Here is a 12,949-nt window from a genome sequence, read left to right on the forward strand (position 1 = left end):
GATTAGGGAGGAGATCACGGTTGTCATTCCTACCAAGCCCATCAACAGCAGACGTGCCAGTAGAGACTTCAGAGTCACCCATAATGTAGCAAAAAAAAACCAAATCGCAAAGGAGGGTTGTGGTGACAAGAAACACAAGAAATCCTTCAAATTAAAGGCTGAAAATTGGAGGAGAATCCCCTTTCAATGTCACAAGATGTGTCTCCAAAAATCAGCAACAGCAGACAAGTGTAGCCCTTAGATCGATTTTTTCAGGGTTTTGAAAAAAAACCCTGTTAGGCTGAAATCGATATAAGGAAGAATTGTTTGCTTTAGAGTGGAAGAAGAAGAAGAGAAGAAACTTCAAGAGAGCAGCCATGGTTTTGGTTTGGTGTGTTATGTCTCAAAACAGGAAACTAACATCCTTATATTGAAAAGAATATATAATTACACACAGGCCCTTGGCCTCATACAAATGATATAAAGAATACATAAAAGAGGGGTTATGTACATATATACCCCTGATACAACTATTCTTAACACTCCCCCTCAAGCTGGGTGGTATATGTCATGCATACCCAGCTTGTCTAAGATAAAACTAAAGTGATGAGAGCTAAGTCCTTTGGTGAAGATGTCTGCCACTTGTTCATTTGTCTTCACAAAAGGAGTACAAATAGTCTTAGAGTCTATCTTCTCCTAGATAAAGTGTCTGTCAACCTCATCATGCTTTGTCCTGTCATGTTGAACTGGGTTGTGAGCAATACTTATGGCTGCCTTGTTATCGCAATATAGACTCATAGGTTTAGTCGTCTCAAATCCCAATTCTTGAACAAGTTTCTTCAACCACAAGATTTCACACACACCATAAGCTATGGCTCTAAACTCTGCTTCAGCACTTAACCTAACTACCACAGGTTGATTCTTACTTCTCCAGGTGACTAAATTTCCCCCCAACAAAGGTACAGTATCCAGAGGTGGATCTTCTATCAGAGATAGACCTGGCCCAATCAGCATCTATATATACTTTAATTCTTAAGTGACCATTCCTAAAGAAGAGAAGGCCTTTTCCAGGGCATGACTTCAAATACCTGAGGATCCTGTAAACTGCATCAAGATGTCCCATCTTGGGTGCATGCATAAACTGACTCACTACTCTAACAGCGTAGGTGATGTCAGGCCGGGTGAGGAAGAGATAGATTAGCTTACCTACTAATCTCTGATACTTTTCAGCATCCACAAGAGGTTCACCACAATCTTCCCCTAGTTTGTGGTTCTGCTCAATAGGGGAGGAGATTGGTTTGCATCCTAAGTAGCCTGTCTCTGTAAGTAGATCGAGAACAAACTTCCTTTGGCAAACATTGATCCCTTGCTTGGATCTTGAAACTTCAATCCCCAGAAAATACTTCAATGGACCGAGATCTTTGATCTCAAACTGCCGAGCCAAATAAAGCTTAAGCTTTGAGATTTCAGCTTGACTGTTTCCCGTGACCACAATTTCATCAACATAAACAATGAGAGCCGTAATAATGCTCCCCTTCCTTTGTATAAACAATGTGTGATCAGCTTGACTTTAAGTATATCCATTTTGCAGGAAGGCTTGTCTGAACCTCTCAAACCAAGCCTTAGGAGACTGTTTGAGTCCATAGAGAGCCTTCCTAAGATGACACACTTTCCCATTGTCACCAGGATGCTTGAACCCAGGAGGAGAGTGCATATATACCTCTTCTTCTAGGTCACCATGTAAGAATGCATTCTTTACATCAAGCTGGTACAATGGCCAATCAAGGTTTGCAGCCATTGAGAGAAGTACACGAATGGAGTTATGCATGGCCACCGGAGCAAAGGTTTCCTGATAGTCAATGCCATACACCTGTGTATAACCCTTGGCGACAAGTCTTACCTTATACCTCTCCACAATACCATCAAACTTGAACTTGACTGTGAATACCCATCTGCATCCAACAGGGATTCTCCCTTTAGGGAGTTCAACAAGGTCCCAAGTGTGATTCTTCTCAAGAGCCAACATCTCCGTGTTCATTGCTTCTCTCCATTTTGAATCTGCCATAGCCTTTGCTACATTCTTGGGAATAGATATGGATGAGATAGCTACAGTGAAGGCTATACCTGTAAGGGAGATAGAATCATAGGAAACAAACTTGGCAATGGGATTAGTACATGCCCGAGTTCCCTTGCGATGAGCAATAGCAAGATCTAAGTCTGAGGATGTAGAAGTAGAGGAAGGTACACCTGTCTTGATGGATGGAGGCTCAGGATGAGGAGACGAAGAAGGATTTTGGCAAGTCTTCTTTATAGGAAGCCATGAAGAAGGATTTCTCCTGTCCTTCGTATACACCAGTAGCTCCCCCTATTTTCTGTTTACCTGTGCACTAGGAGGCTCCCCCTCAACAACAGTATCCACATAATTTTTCTTTCCCTTGTCAATCTGAAAAGGGGAAATAGGAACAAGAGAGGAGAAAAAAAATGAAACAAACTTGGGAACCTCTTCACCCTCAACACTACTACCAAGAGATGAACACTCCCCCTGAAGAGGTAACTGAAAATACGGTATGGTTTCAAAGAAATGGACATCTTTGGAGAGAAGCCACCGACGAGTAGGAGGATGATAGCATTTATACCCTTTAGATGTGGAGGAATACCCAAGAAAGATGTACTTTAGAGCCTTAGGATCCAATTTAGTGTGGGCAGATTGCTAATATGTACATAGCAAATACAACCAAACACCCTTGGAGGAAGAGAAAGGAAGAAGACTGTGAGCGTAAGACATCAAGAGGAACCTTGAAGTTTAAGACACTAGACGGCATGTGATTAATAAGAAAGACAGCAGTGAGGAGAGCATCAGACAAAAAAGTTTTTGGAACATGCATGGTAAACCAAAGGGATCTAGCCACTTCAAGGAGATGGCGATTTTTTCTTTCAGCCACCCCATTTTGTTGTGGGGTATCAACACAGGCCACCTGATGAATAATGCCATGGTCAGAAAAAAAGGTTTCCAAACCACTATACATATACTCCCCACCTTTGTCAGAATGAACAATTTGGATCCGAGTTTGAAATTGGGTATACACTAACTCATAAAAATTTTTAAATGCAACATAGACATCACTCTTGTGTTTCAAAAGGTAAACCCAAGTAACTCGAGAATAGTCATCAATGAAAAAAACAAAGTAGCGGAAGCCACGCAAAGAGGTAACAGGGGAAGGCCCCCAAACATCAGTATGGATAAGATGAAAAGGTGAAATAGATCTATTACCATTAGATGTATAAACTGTTTTACAACTTTTGGCAAATAGACAAGGTTCACAATGAAAAACATGAGTAACAGGACAAGAAGTAAATAAATGTGGCAACAGTTTTCTCATAACAGAAAAAGAAGGGTGCCCCAAACGACGATGCCAAAGCAAAATATCCTCCCGAGTACATCCACCTTCTTGCCCACAAACATAGGACTGAGCTTGCACAACAGGGGAAGCACCAGTCTCCAAAATATACAAGCCGTTAGTTTCATGACCACTGCCAATCACCCTCCTCGTCACCAAATCCTGAAAAGGACAATGGGTAGGAAAGGTGACAAAGCAGTTCAAAGATTTAGTTAATTGGCTAACTGAAAGAAGGTTAGTGGCAAAGTTGGGAACATGAAAGGCAGACTTCAAGGGTAAAAGTGGTGTAACCTAGATATCTCCCTTACCAGAAATGGAAGAGAAGGAACCATCAACAATTTTTACCTTATCTTTCCCAGAACAAACAGAGTATGAATTATACAGCTGAGACCTACCAGTCATATGATCCGTGGTACTTGAGTCAATGACCCAAGGTGTGATGCCGGAGGAGGAAGAGGCTTGTAGTGCAGTGGAAGTAGGAGTAGTAGAGGAACCATCCAGGTGGGCTACAATCCGGCAAAATGCAACAATGTCTTCTTTGGAAAGAGAGGATGGATCAGATTCAATGACTCCAACATGAGCCTTAGGCCCTTTCTTCCGCTGTCCCTTCAGTCCCCCGGAGGAACCAGAAGGGGGCTTCCCATGGAGATCCCAACAAAAGTCCTTCGTATGCACAGATTTGCCACAATGGTCACATAAGAATCGGTCCTTCGCAGCTCCCTTAGCAGCCCCCTTATCAGCTCCCTTAGTGGAGTCCTGAGGGGTGGAAGAAATAAGAGCAGAGCGCTCAACAGTGGGACTAGTCCCCATGGCACCCCTACGGGTCTCCTCACTCTGTAGTTATCCACACACCTCCTCCAGTGAGGGAAGACTTGGTCGGCCAAGGACTTGTACCCTAAGAGGTTCAAAGTCAGAATTAAAGCCGCCAAAGAGACCCTCTCTTTCTCAAACAACCAGTGCACCTTGACCTCATCATCAAGACACAACTGAAGATCTCTATAGTGATCATACTCCTCCCAAAGGCCCACAACAAGACTATAGTAGTTAGAGATGCTTCTATCACCCTGGCGCAGGCTAACAATCTGTTGGAGAAGTTGGTACACCTTTGTAGAATCCCCAACCCGATCAAAGATACGAGCCACACTGTCCCAAATGTCTTTGGCAGTCTCCTTGCCCATAAACCTTCTTCCAATCTTAGGCTTCATTGAGAAAAGAAGCCAAGCCATCACAAGAGAATTCTCAGTGTCCCATCTGGAGTACCCTTGCTCGGTAGGGAGGGGGGCCTTGATGCTACCATTTATGTACCCCATCTTCCCCCTACACCGAAGAATCAATTTCATGGATTGGGGCCAATCCAAATAGTTGTGATTCTCAAGCTTGGCAATAGGAAGTTGGATATTGGGGCTCTCAAAGGAAGAAGGGAGAGATGGAGCTGTTTCCACACGGGGCAAGGGTGTTTCAATATTTTTCTCACCCATATTTGATCTCAAATCAGCCACTTAAAAGGAGGAAACAGCAGCACTTCAAGAAAACAGGTTTGTCTCAAAATAGTAGGCACAAAAACAGGGCAAACAATAGCCAAAAAAGGCTTGAAACACTTGTAGATCTTCTAAAAATACTCAAATAGCAGTGGAGTAAAGATGAGTAATGCTCCTTACCCAAAAACGATGCAAATGGACCATAAAAAATGGCAAACAAGGCTCTATTGAAGAGCAGGTGCCAAACAAGAACTCTAGTTGGCGGAAATTCTGGGCAGAACAGCCAAACCGAGATGCAAACCTGATGAATGGGTGCTTGCAGAAGGTGAGAGAGAAGCAAAGGAGATCAAAGAGGACCCCCAAACGAAACTAGAGCACCAAGAAGCACTCCATTTGGATTCCAAACGGGAGAGAAACAAGCTGGAGAAGATGACCTAACCAGTCCTTCGAACAACAGCAAAAAACAGGTGAATGAAACCCTTCTTCACACTCCAAACTTCCTTCGAACACTTGCAAACAGCAGGATCAATGCTCTGATACCATGTTTGCTTTTAGAGTGGAAGGAGAAGAAGAGAAGAAACTTCAAGAGAGCAGCCACGGTTTTGGTTTGGTGTGTTATGTCTCAAAACAAGAGACTAACATGCTTATATTGAAAAGAATATATAATTATACACAGGCCCTTGGCCTCATACAAATGACATAAAGAATACATAAAGAGGGGTAATGTACATATATACCCCTGATACAACTATTCTTAACAAGAATAGGCCCAAAAACTGAATTGTTGAGGCTCAAATTTGGGGAAGATATGTCTTTATAAGTGGAGAACCAGCCTTCAAAAAATCAGCACCAACAGAGGCTCAAAACCCTGAGATCGATTTTTTTAGGGTTTTGAAAAAAACCCTGATTTTGTTGAGATCGATGTAGGGAGAGGAACCTGCAAAAAAAAACACTGGATTGAGCTGAAACTTGGCTCGAGTGTGGGTCTAGAAGAGACTGAGCACCCCTCCAAATATCAGCCCCAACAGAGGACAGCAGCCCCTAGATCGATATTTGTCAGGGTTTTGAAAAAAACCCTATTTTTAAAGAAATCGATCTAAGGGGTCTTCAAGGTAGATCTGAGACAGAAAAAAACTTCAACAAAGGAACCTGCTGCAGTTCTTGATCTTCAATAAGGGAGATTGGTTGCTTACAGTTGAGGTGGAATCAATCAAATATGGGAAGCTTCAAATATCGCAGCCAAGGTGTTGTTGATATCGAAAAACTTATTTAACCATGGAATGAGGTGAGAAAGGGTAGCAGCTGGATCTATGGATTACCTCATCAATGCTGCCCTATTGAAGACTAGAAAACAAAAGAAGAAAAGAGAGAAGAGAAGAGGAGATCGAGAGAGAGAGAGAAGAGAAAGGAGCTGAAAATAGAAGGTAGAGGACCCTAATTCAAAACCTGCTCTGATACCATGTTAACAAATTTAGAATTAGAGTAAGGCTTGGATGATTAATGATCACCCCAAGCTCTTTATTTATATCCTTGAAAATAGAGGACTGAAATACAAATAAGCAATGTGGGACTAAAGTCCACATAACAGAAAAAATAAAAGAAACAAAAAGAGGGTCCAAAATACCCCGACGGTTCTAACAGTTCTAAGTTCTAACAGTAAGAAACCCTTTACTAATTTTACAGAAAACCATCATCTGGTTTTGTCACGGGGGATTTTATTGGTTGTGTTGCAATATGGGTTTCAAGGGTAAAAATGTCATAGGGGTAATATTATCCTTGTACCCATTCCAGAACATTCTTTCTCTTATTATAAGTAAAGATCAGCTGTAGTCACTCTGACACAAGCCATTATTCAAGGATTTCAACATGGCATCAGAGCCAAAAATCGGAGAATATGGGACCTAATATTCTTTTTCCTTTTTTTCTCTTTTTTCTTCTCTCCATCGTGTTTGTGACCTAGCAGCACCACCGCCTCCACCACTAACCTACCGTCAGCAGCCACCACCTTCGCCAGCAGCCACCTCTTCCGCTAGCAACCTGCACCACCGCCAACACTCCGCCAGCCCTGAACCATCCTTCTGCCACCCTCCCGCGACCTTTCTTTTCCCTTTTTCTCTCACGGGAGGCCTTCCTGAACCCTTGTGCTATTTTTTTCCCTTCCCTTGGTGATGAGTTGACTCCCACCAAGGGCCTTTTTCTCTGCCATATTTTTTCCCCTATGCCATAAATCTTTTCTGATTTTTTTTCTCTGTTATCGAGAGTTTCTCTGTGACCAACCACCATGCTGACCACTCTGAGATCACGTCTACCTCCCCCGGCCATGATGGCATATCGCAGCATGATTTTGTTCCTTTTCCCGCCAGTCCCATAAAATTAAGTAGGGCTAATTACCTACTGTGGTCTCGTTCCTGCTTGTTTGCTATCGGTTCTCGTGGTCTCTCTGGCTACATCACTGGAACCTCTATCAAACCTATTGATGCTGGTCCTGAACAAAATCGGTGGATGAATTTTAACTTCTTGGTTATGTCATATTTGGTGAATTCCATGGAGCAAGAGATTGCTGGTCGTTATCTTCTTCTAGATTCGGCAGCCAAGATCTGGAAGACAGCCCAAGACACATATTCACAGGTTGGGGATGCAGCCCAGTACTATGAGCTTCGCCAAAAAATCCACTCAACAAAGCAGTTGGAATTATCTCTATCTCAGTACTATAACAAGCTGTGCACGATGTGGCAGCAACTTGACTTCTTGGGCACCTTCACTGCTACCTATACTATTGATGCCACTGCCTTCCAGAAATGGGAAGACGGATTACGGGTGTTTATTTTTTGGCTGGCCTTAATCTCGAGTTTGATCAGATTCACTCCAATATTCTAAATCGGGATCCTCTTCCCACTCTTGAGGAAGCATATGCTATTCTTGCAACCAAAGATAGCCGTCGGACTGCCATGATTACTCCTGTTATTCAGGAACGTTCTGCTCTTATTTCTGGCCCTACAGCTCTTGCCCGTGGGAATTCTTCACGCTCTTCTAGTGGGGATCGTCCATCTGGTGAACATCTTCCTATTAAGAGTGATCACTGTGGCAAGGAATGGCACACTAAGGATCGATGCTGAAAGCTACATGGTCGCCCTACAGACACTCGCGGACATGGAAAAGGTGGTTCCAATCGATCCACTCCTGCCCGGGCAAATCAAGCAGCCACTGATGAATAGTACAGGTCACTTCCAACAAAAGGAGTGTATCAATTTTAGCTTGCTGGAATTCATTTTCAGCTATAAACGAATCCGATTTAACAGTATACCAGCTCAAGATAATGGGTAATCCGAATCTGATACAACCATTAATGAAATACAGAGATTCAAATGGAGCCTCAAATGGAATGAACTCAACCCAAGGGGATCGGAGGAATTATGACTGTTTAGAAAACCCCAAATTGTTAACCAATAAGTGAGTCTACTTGCAATAGATTCAACATTCTACCTGTAATAGAATGATTAAATGAGAGAGGAGAAACAAAGAAAATACTAAAAACAGAGTCTACGACATTCATTACCTCAAATGGAAAGAAGAAACCCAAGTACAAGCCATACCAATCTTCTTCTCCATTAACATTCCAAAACCAGAACCATAATGCATTCAAAGGACTCCATTCAAATAACAAAAGCTCCCAACAGAGTAAAAATTGTGGACTTATGTATGGGTGCCCTAACAAGTATAAGACACAACTGCCCCCCTATAACTAACTCCTTGGACCCTATACAATGTTGCCCTATGTAGAAGCCTCTAAGAAACAAGCAAATAAAAGATAACTTAAAAGGAAACTTCAAGTTTGTCACTCTTTCATTTTACAGAATTCTTGTGAAGCCGAGGGGATCTCCTTATGGCCTTGGGGTGGTCCCACTCCCTGTGTAACTTCTCTTTTATTGGTTCTGCTCAATCCTTCTCAAAGGGTGCATTTACATCAGTTGCATCATTTACCCTCTTCCTTCTCCACCCCTTCCTCCTCTTCTTTCTCTGCCTCCACCTACTTTTCATATGCCTCTCTCTCTCTCTCTCTCTCTTCCTATTAATCAGTCTCCCTCACCTTCCTTATCCATTCCACCACCTCCTTTTCTTTTTCTTCCACTATTTTTTCTTCACCGATACCCTTCTCTTACTTACTTGTTTTTTTCCGCTTCTTCCTCCTTTTTTTTTTGGGGGGGGGTGTGTGTGTGTGCTTCCCTTCATTCCTTCTCTCTTCTTTACAAACAATTCGAAGCAAGTCAGAGTTTGCATATCCCAATGTGCATCCAGACATGTCAACACACATGTCCATGTCAAACATGTATCAACATAGGAAAGAAAAACCCAGAAAGCCATGTACCCTCAACAAAACCTCAATTTTATAAAATGCATGTAAATATGTAGATTGACACCTAGTAATATTAAAAATTGCAGAAACTCTATCTAGACCAGAAGAAAAAAAGGTATTTCCCTCGGACAATGGACAATTAATTAAAATCTTATATATGCCATCTGAAAGGAGACAGAAGCTAAGGGAACATAGCAGCAGAAAAAAAAAAATAAAATTTTGCAGTTTAGGCTCTGTTCATCTTGATGTAAATTTGCACAAAATAAATATAAATGTATTACTTTCCCTACCATGTTTTAAATTCTTAGGACATGAAATAGTATGCCCAACTGTGAACTTTATGTCCATTATTTTTACTTGCAATGAAATAATAGAAATCTGTGTTCATTCTTTTATTTCTGGCCATCTTATGTCGAAAGAAACAGAGCCTTAAGAATCAAGGTAAATTAACATCATGTCACTTCTCCAATTGACAACACGATGTTCAAGAAATGACTAGTTCAACCATCCAAGTCAATACTCTCCAGCTATATCACATTTTATACAAAAAGCGATGAGTGAAGATGACTTTATAAAAAGTACACTCAAATATATTTTGCTTTTCAACATCTACTTTAGAAGAGCAATAAATTATATTCTAGGGATCAAAACAGATTCTGTTTAAGAAACAAATGGGAAACCGAAGAAATTCAAAATGCTGCAGTTCCTCATGTTCAAAACATGCTGATTGGGAAAAGGTTAGAATGCAATTCTGCGAGCGAACTTGACTGGTGTGTCAGAAATGCTTACCTCTGTTGCTGCTGCCAAGTCCTCAGTAGCCAAAACATGCTGATTGGGAAAAAGGTTAACTTCAACAGCCTAATTCAGGACTCTGCTTTGTCCGTCTGATTAAAGGCACAACTGATTTGCACCCAAAAAAAAAAAACTAGTTTGAAAAGTTGGCTGAGGTTGAGGAAAACAGGCACACCTTATTCGTCCTTTTACTAAACTTCTCTATTCTATGTCTTCCTTATCTCCTGCTTGCAATATTTCTCAAAATTTAAATAAGTTAGAATGCAATTCTGCAAGTGAACTTGACTGGCGCGAAGAAATGCTTACCTATTGCTGCTGCCAAGTCCTCAGTAGGATCTGTTCTTTTGGAGAATACAGATTTAGTGTAGAAACCAGTAATTAAGAATGTCATTGTTATACTGACAAACCGCTTTGCTAGTTCTTGCTTCTTCATATCTGGTGGCTTTCCATAAAAAACGTACCTGATAATTATAGTTAGGGGGGGGGGGGGGAAGGGATATTGAATGATTGAAGGTTGAGGGGGAGGAGGAAAGCAACTTACATCGGCTTCAATCCAGCTTCAAGAAGTCTAATTGTTCGTGTGAACATTCCTTGCAAGTGACTATACCACAAATTACAAATGAGCATTCAGTTTCGTAAGAAGTATAACTTGGGGTGGTGAAGAATGTCGCAAAAACAAAATGATAATGTTGAACAAAATATAAATTTTTTTTTTTTTGTTTAGTTTTATTCCCGCTAATTCCTACCTCGTTACTTCACCAGCCTCATTCGTTAGCATCTCAGTCTCTATCCGCCCCCACCACAATCTGCACAAACCAGCCGTATAAAGAAGTGGCCCAAAAGTGTCAAAGCTTATAGAACCTGAGAAATTATGAAAGTACGGACGAGAAACTGATAGATGTTCATGCTAGCATCAATGGCAATCCTTCGGCCAAAATAGCCCTCGAATTGTTGCTCTTTCATACACTAGGTCGCATTGTCTGCGAGCAGCTTTGTTAAACCCTATCAAAAAAATCCAGCCATGAGATCAGCAGGTAAAGGTAAAATAAGGCGGAATTTCAATCTATTAACTTCAAAACGCCAGCAAGCAAAAAAGAGTTAAAGGAATGAATTGTAAAGTACCTTGATACCCATTGGGATTCGCAGTGGAGAAACAGAACGATAACAAAGCGGCTGAACTCTATACTGTGTTCCTGTTGAAGCTCTTCTTGTTGATTAATTACGTAAATCCGTATAAAGTTGAAGGATTTCACTGTTAAGTTTTCTCCAGGACCCAATTGTGGATTCAGATCTTCTACGGCCTCTATAATAGCAGCCATCGTGCAGCCCTATATTCTGGACATGACACGTGTAAAACCCATAATCCAACGGATACTTTTGAAAATTTTGAAATTCGTTTGTTAAAAGCGGTTGAAGGCTTGCAAAAGCAAGCCCGACCGGTCGGACAAATCAAAACCGACCTGGTCCAGCTTGGTTTATACTAAACAATTGTCCCCTTTCCGAAACCCATATCTCTTCTTCCCAGCGAACCCAAACCGTACTTCTTCTTCCTCTGAAGCCTTTCAAACTCAAACCTTGCTTCTTCCTTCTCTGAGAAACCAAAATGGCATCAACCTCCGCTGTTATGGAAGCCTCTCTTCTTCCTCTTAGGCATCTGGTTCTGGGTTTTGGCTCAAATCGTTTGTTAATGGTGCGCTGCTATCTACCTTGCACAATCCTGAAAAGCTATCATGTTCTTGCTTTCTATAGATGAAAAAATAGTAGCTCGAGCAAGGAATCTGAACCCATCACATAAAGACACTCAAATCTTCATTATTAACCAAAATCAAAGAAGAAAATTATTCATCTTTGTTCTTCTCAAGTCGTTGCATCAGAATTTTATAAACAATAATATAAAAAAGAAGTCAGAGTGAGAAAGGGGGAGAGTGAAGATACCAATTAGAAATTGCAAGTTCTCTTTCTCATTCATTGAATTAGAATTTTCTATGTTTTTTTATACAATAAAAAAGATGGATAAGATACAAAGTTCGGCAGGCCAAAACTCCCCCCCCCCCAAAATTGCCCAAACCACCACCCCACCACCACCACCTTCAATAATAGAGACCAGATTTCAAGCCCATGAAGTTACAGAAACCTCCAGATCGCAAAGCTTATACAATAATTAGGGCAAAAAAAGTGGGGGAAAAACCCCCAACGACACACTGGTTGCGTTGAGGTGGGTGCTGAGGACCTGAGGGCGGATCTCTAACCCGACTCAAAATTGAAAAGCTACCCCACACGTGAGTACGAGAGACCAAATAAATATAGACTAATTATGATTTTTGAAGCCTTACCAAAAAAAAAAATTTCTGATTTTTGAAGCATGTCACTATTTTAAGACTAAAAGAAAATTCCAAAATAAAACCATATTGACTAAATTTTGACCCATCTATCTGTCGGTAGAGTTTAAAGAAGCTTCATGTACGTGAAGTGATTTTTCACGTCAAGTGGGCTATTACTTTTTTTTTTTTTTTTAAAAACGTGTCATTACATGACATTATGTACAAGACGAGTCCCCCCTCCCATTTGTCGGTGGAGGTTGCAATTTGCGAGTTTAGACCAGCTATTCACATGGGGATAGGTTCACACGGGAATAGGTGGGGACAGATCTGACCTTTTCATGGGACAAGAATCCCACACCCTAGAAGCGGATCCCACACTCTCATGAAAGATTCAGATCTATCCCCACCCGTTCCATGTGGATAACAAATCTAAACATACAACTTGAAAGCTTCGCACGAATTACGGAAGGCAAGGATGCCCGGCATCTCCGCCCTAATCTAATACTGATGCTTCTCGATAAAGTCGAAACGGTTTAATCTCTGTATATATATATATATATATATATATATATATATATATATATATATATATATATCAAAAAGTGGAAACAGCTTTCTTATCAAAAA

General features: G+C 41.2%; 1 long non-coding RNA gene across 1 annotated transcript; it reads right to left on the bottom strand.

Annotated features, from left to right (window-relative positions):
• Window positions 1-10,406: 10,406 nt before the first annotated feature.
• LOC122660155 lies at window positions 10,407-10,960 on the bottom strand. Its single transcript, XR_006332633.1, has 4 exons — window positions 10,887-10,960; window positions 10,748-10,807; window positions 10,543-10,602; window positions 10,407-10,462 (listed from the first exon to the last, which is right to left on the bottom strand). It is a non-coding gene; the product is annotated as an uncharacterized LOC122660155 (long non-coding RNA).
• Window positions 10,961-12,949: the final 1,989 nt, after the last annotated feature.

Source organism: Telopea speciosissima, chromosome 4, assembly GCF_018873765.1.
Source record: "Telopea speciosissima isolate NSW1024214 ecotype Mountain lineage chromosome 4, Tspe_v1, whole genome shotgun sequence".
Lineage (NCBI taxonomy): Eukaryota > Viridiplantae > Streptophyta > Magnoliopsida > Proteales > Proteaceae > Telopea > Telopea speciosissima.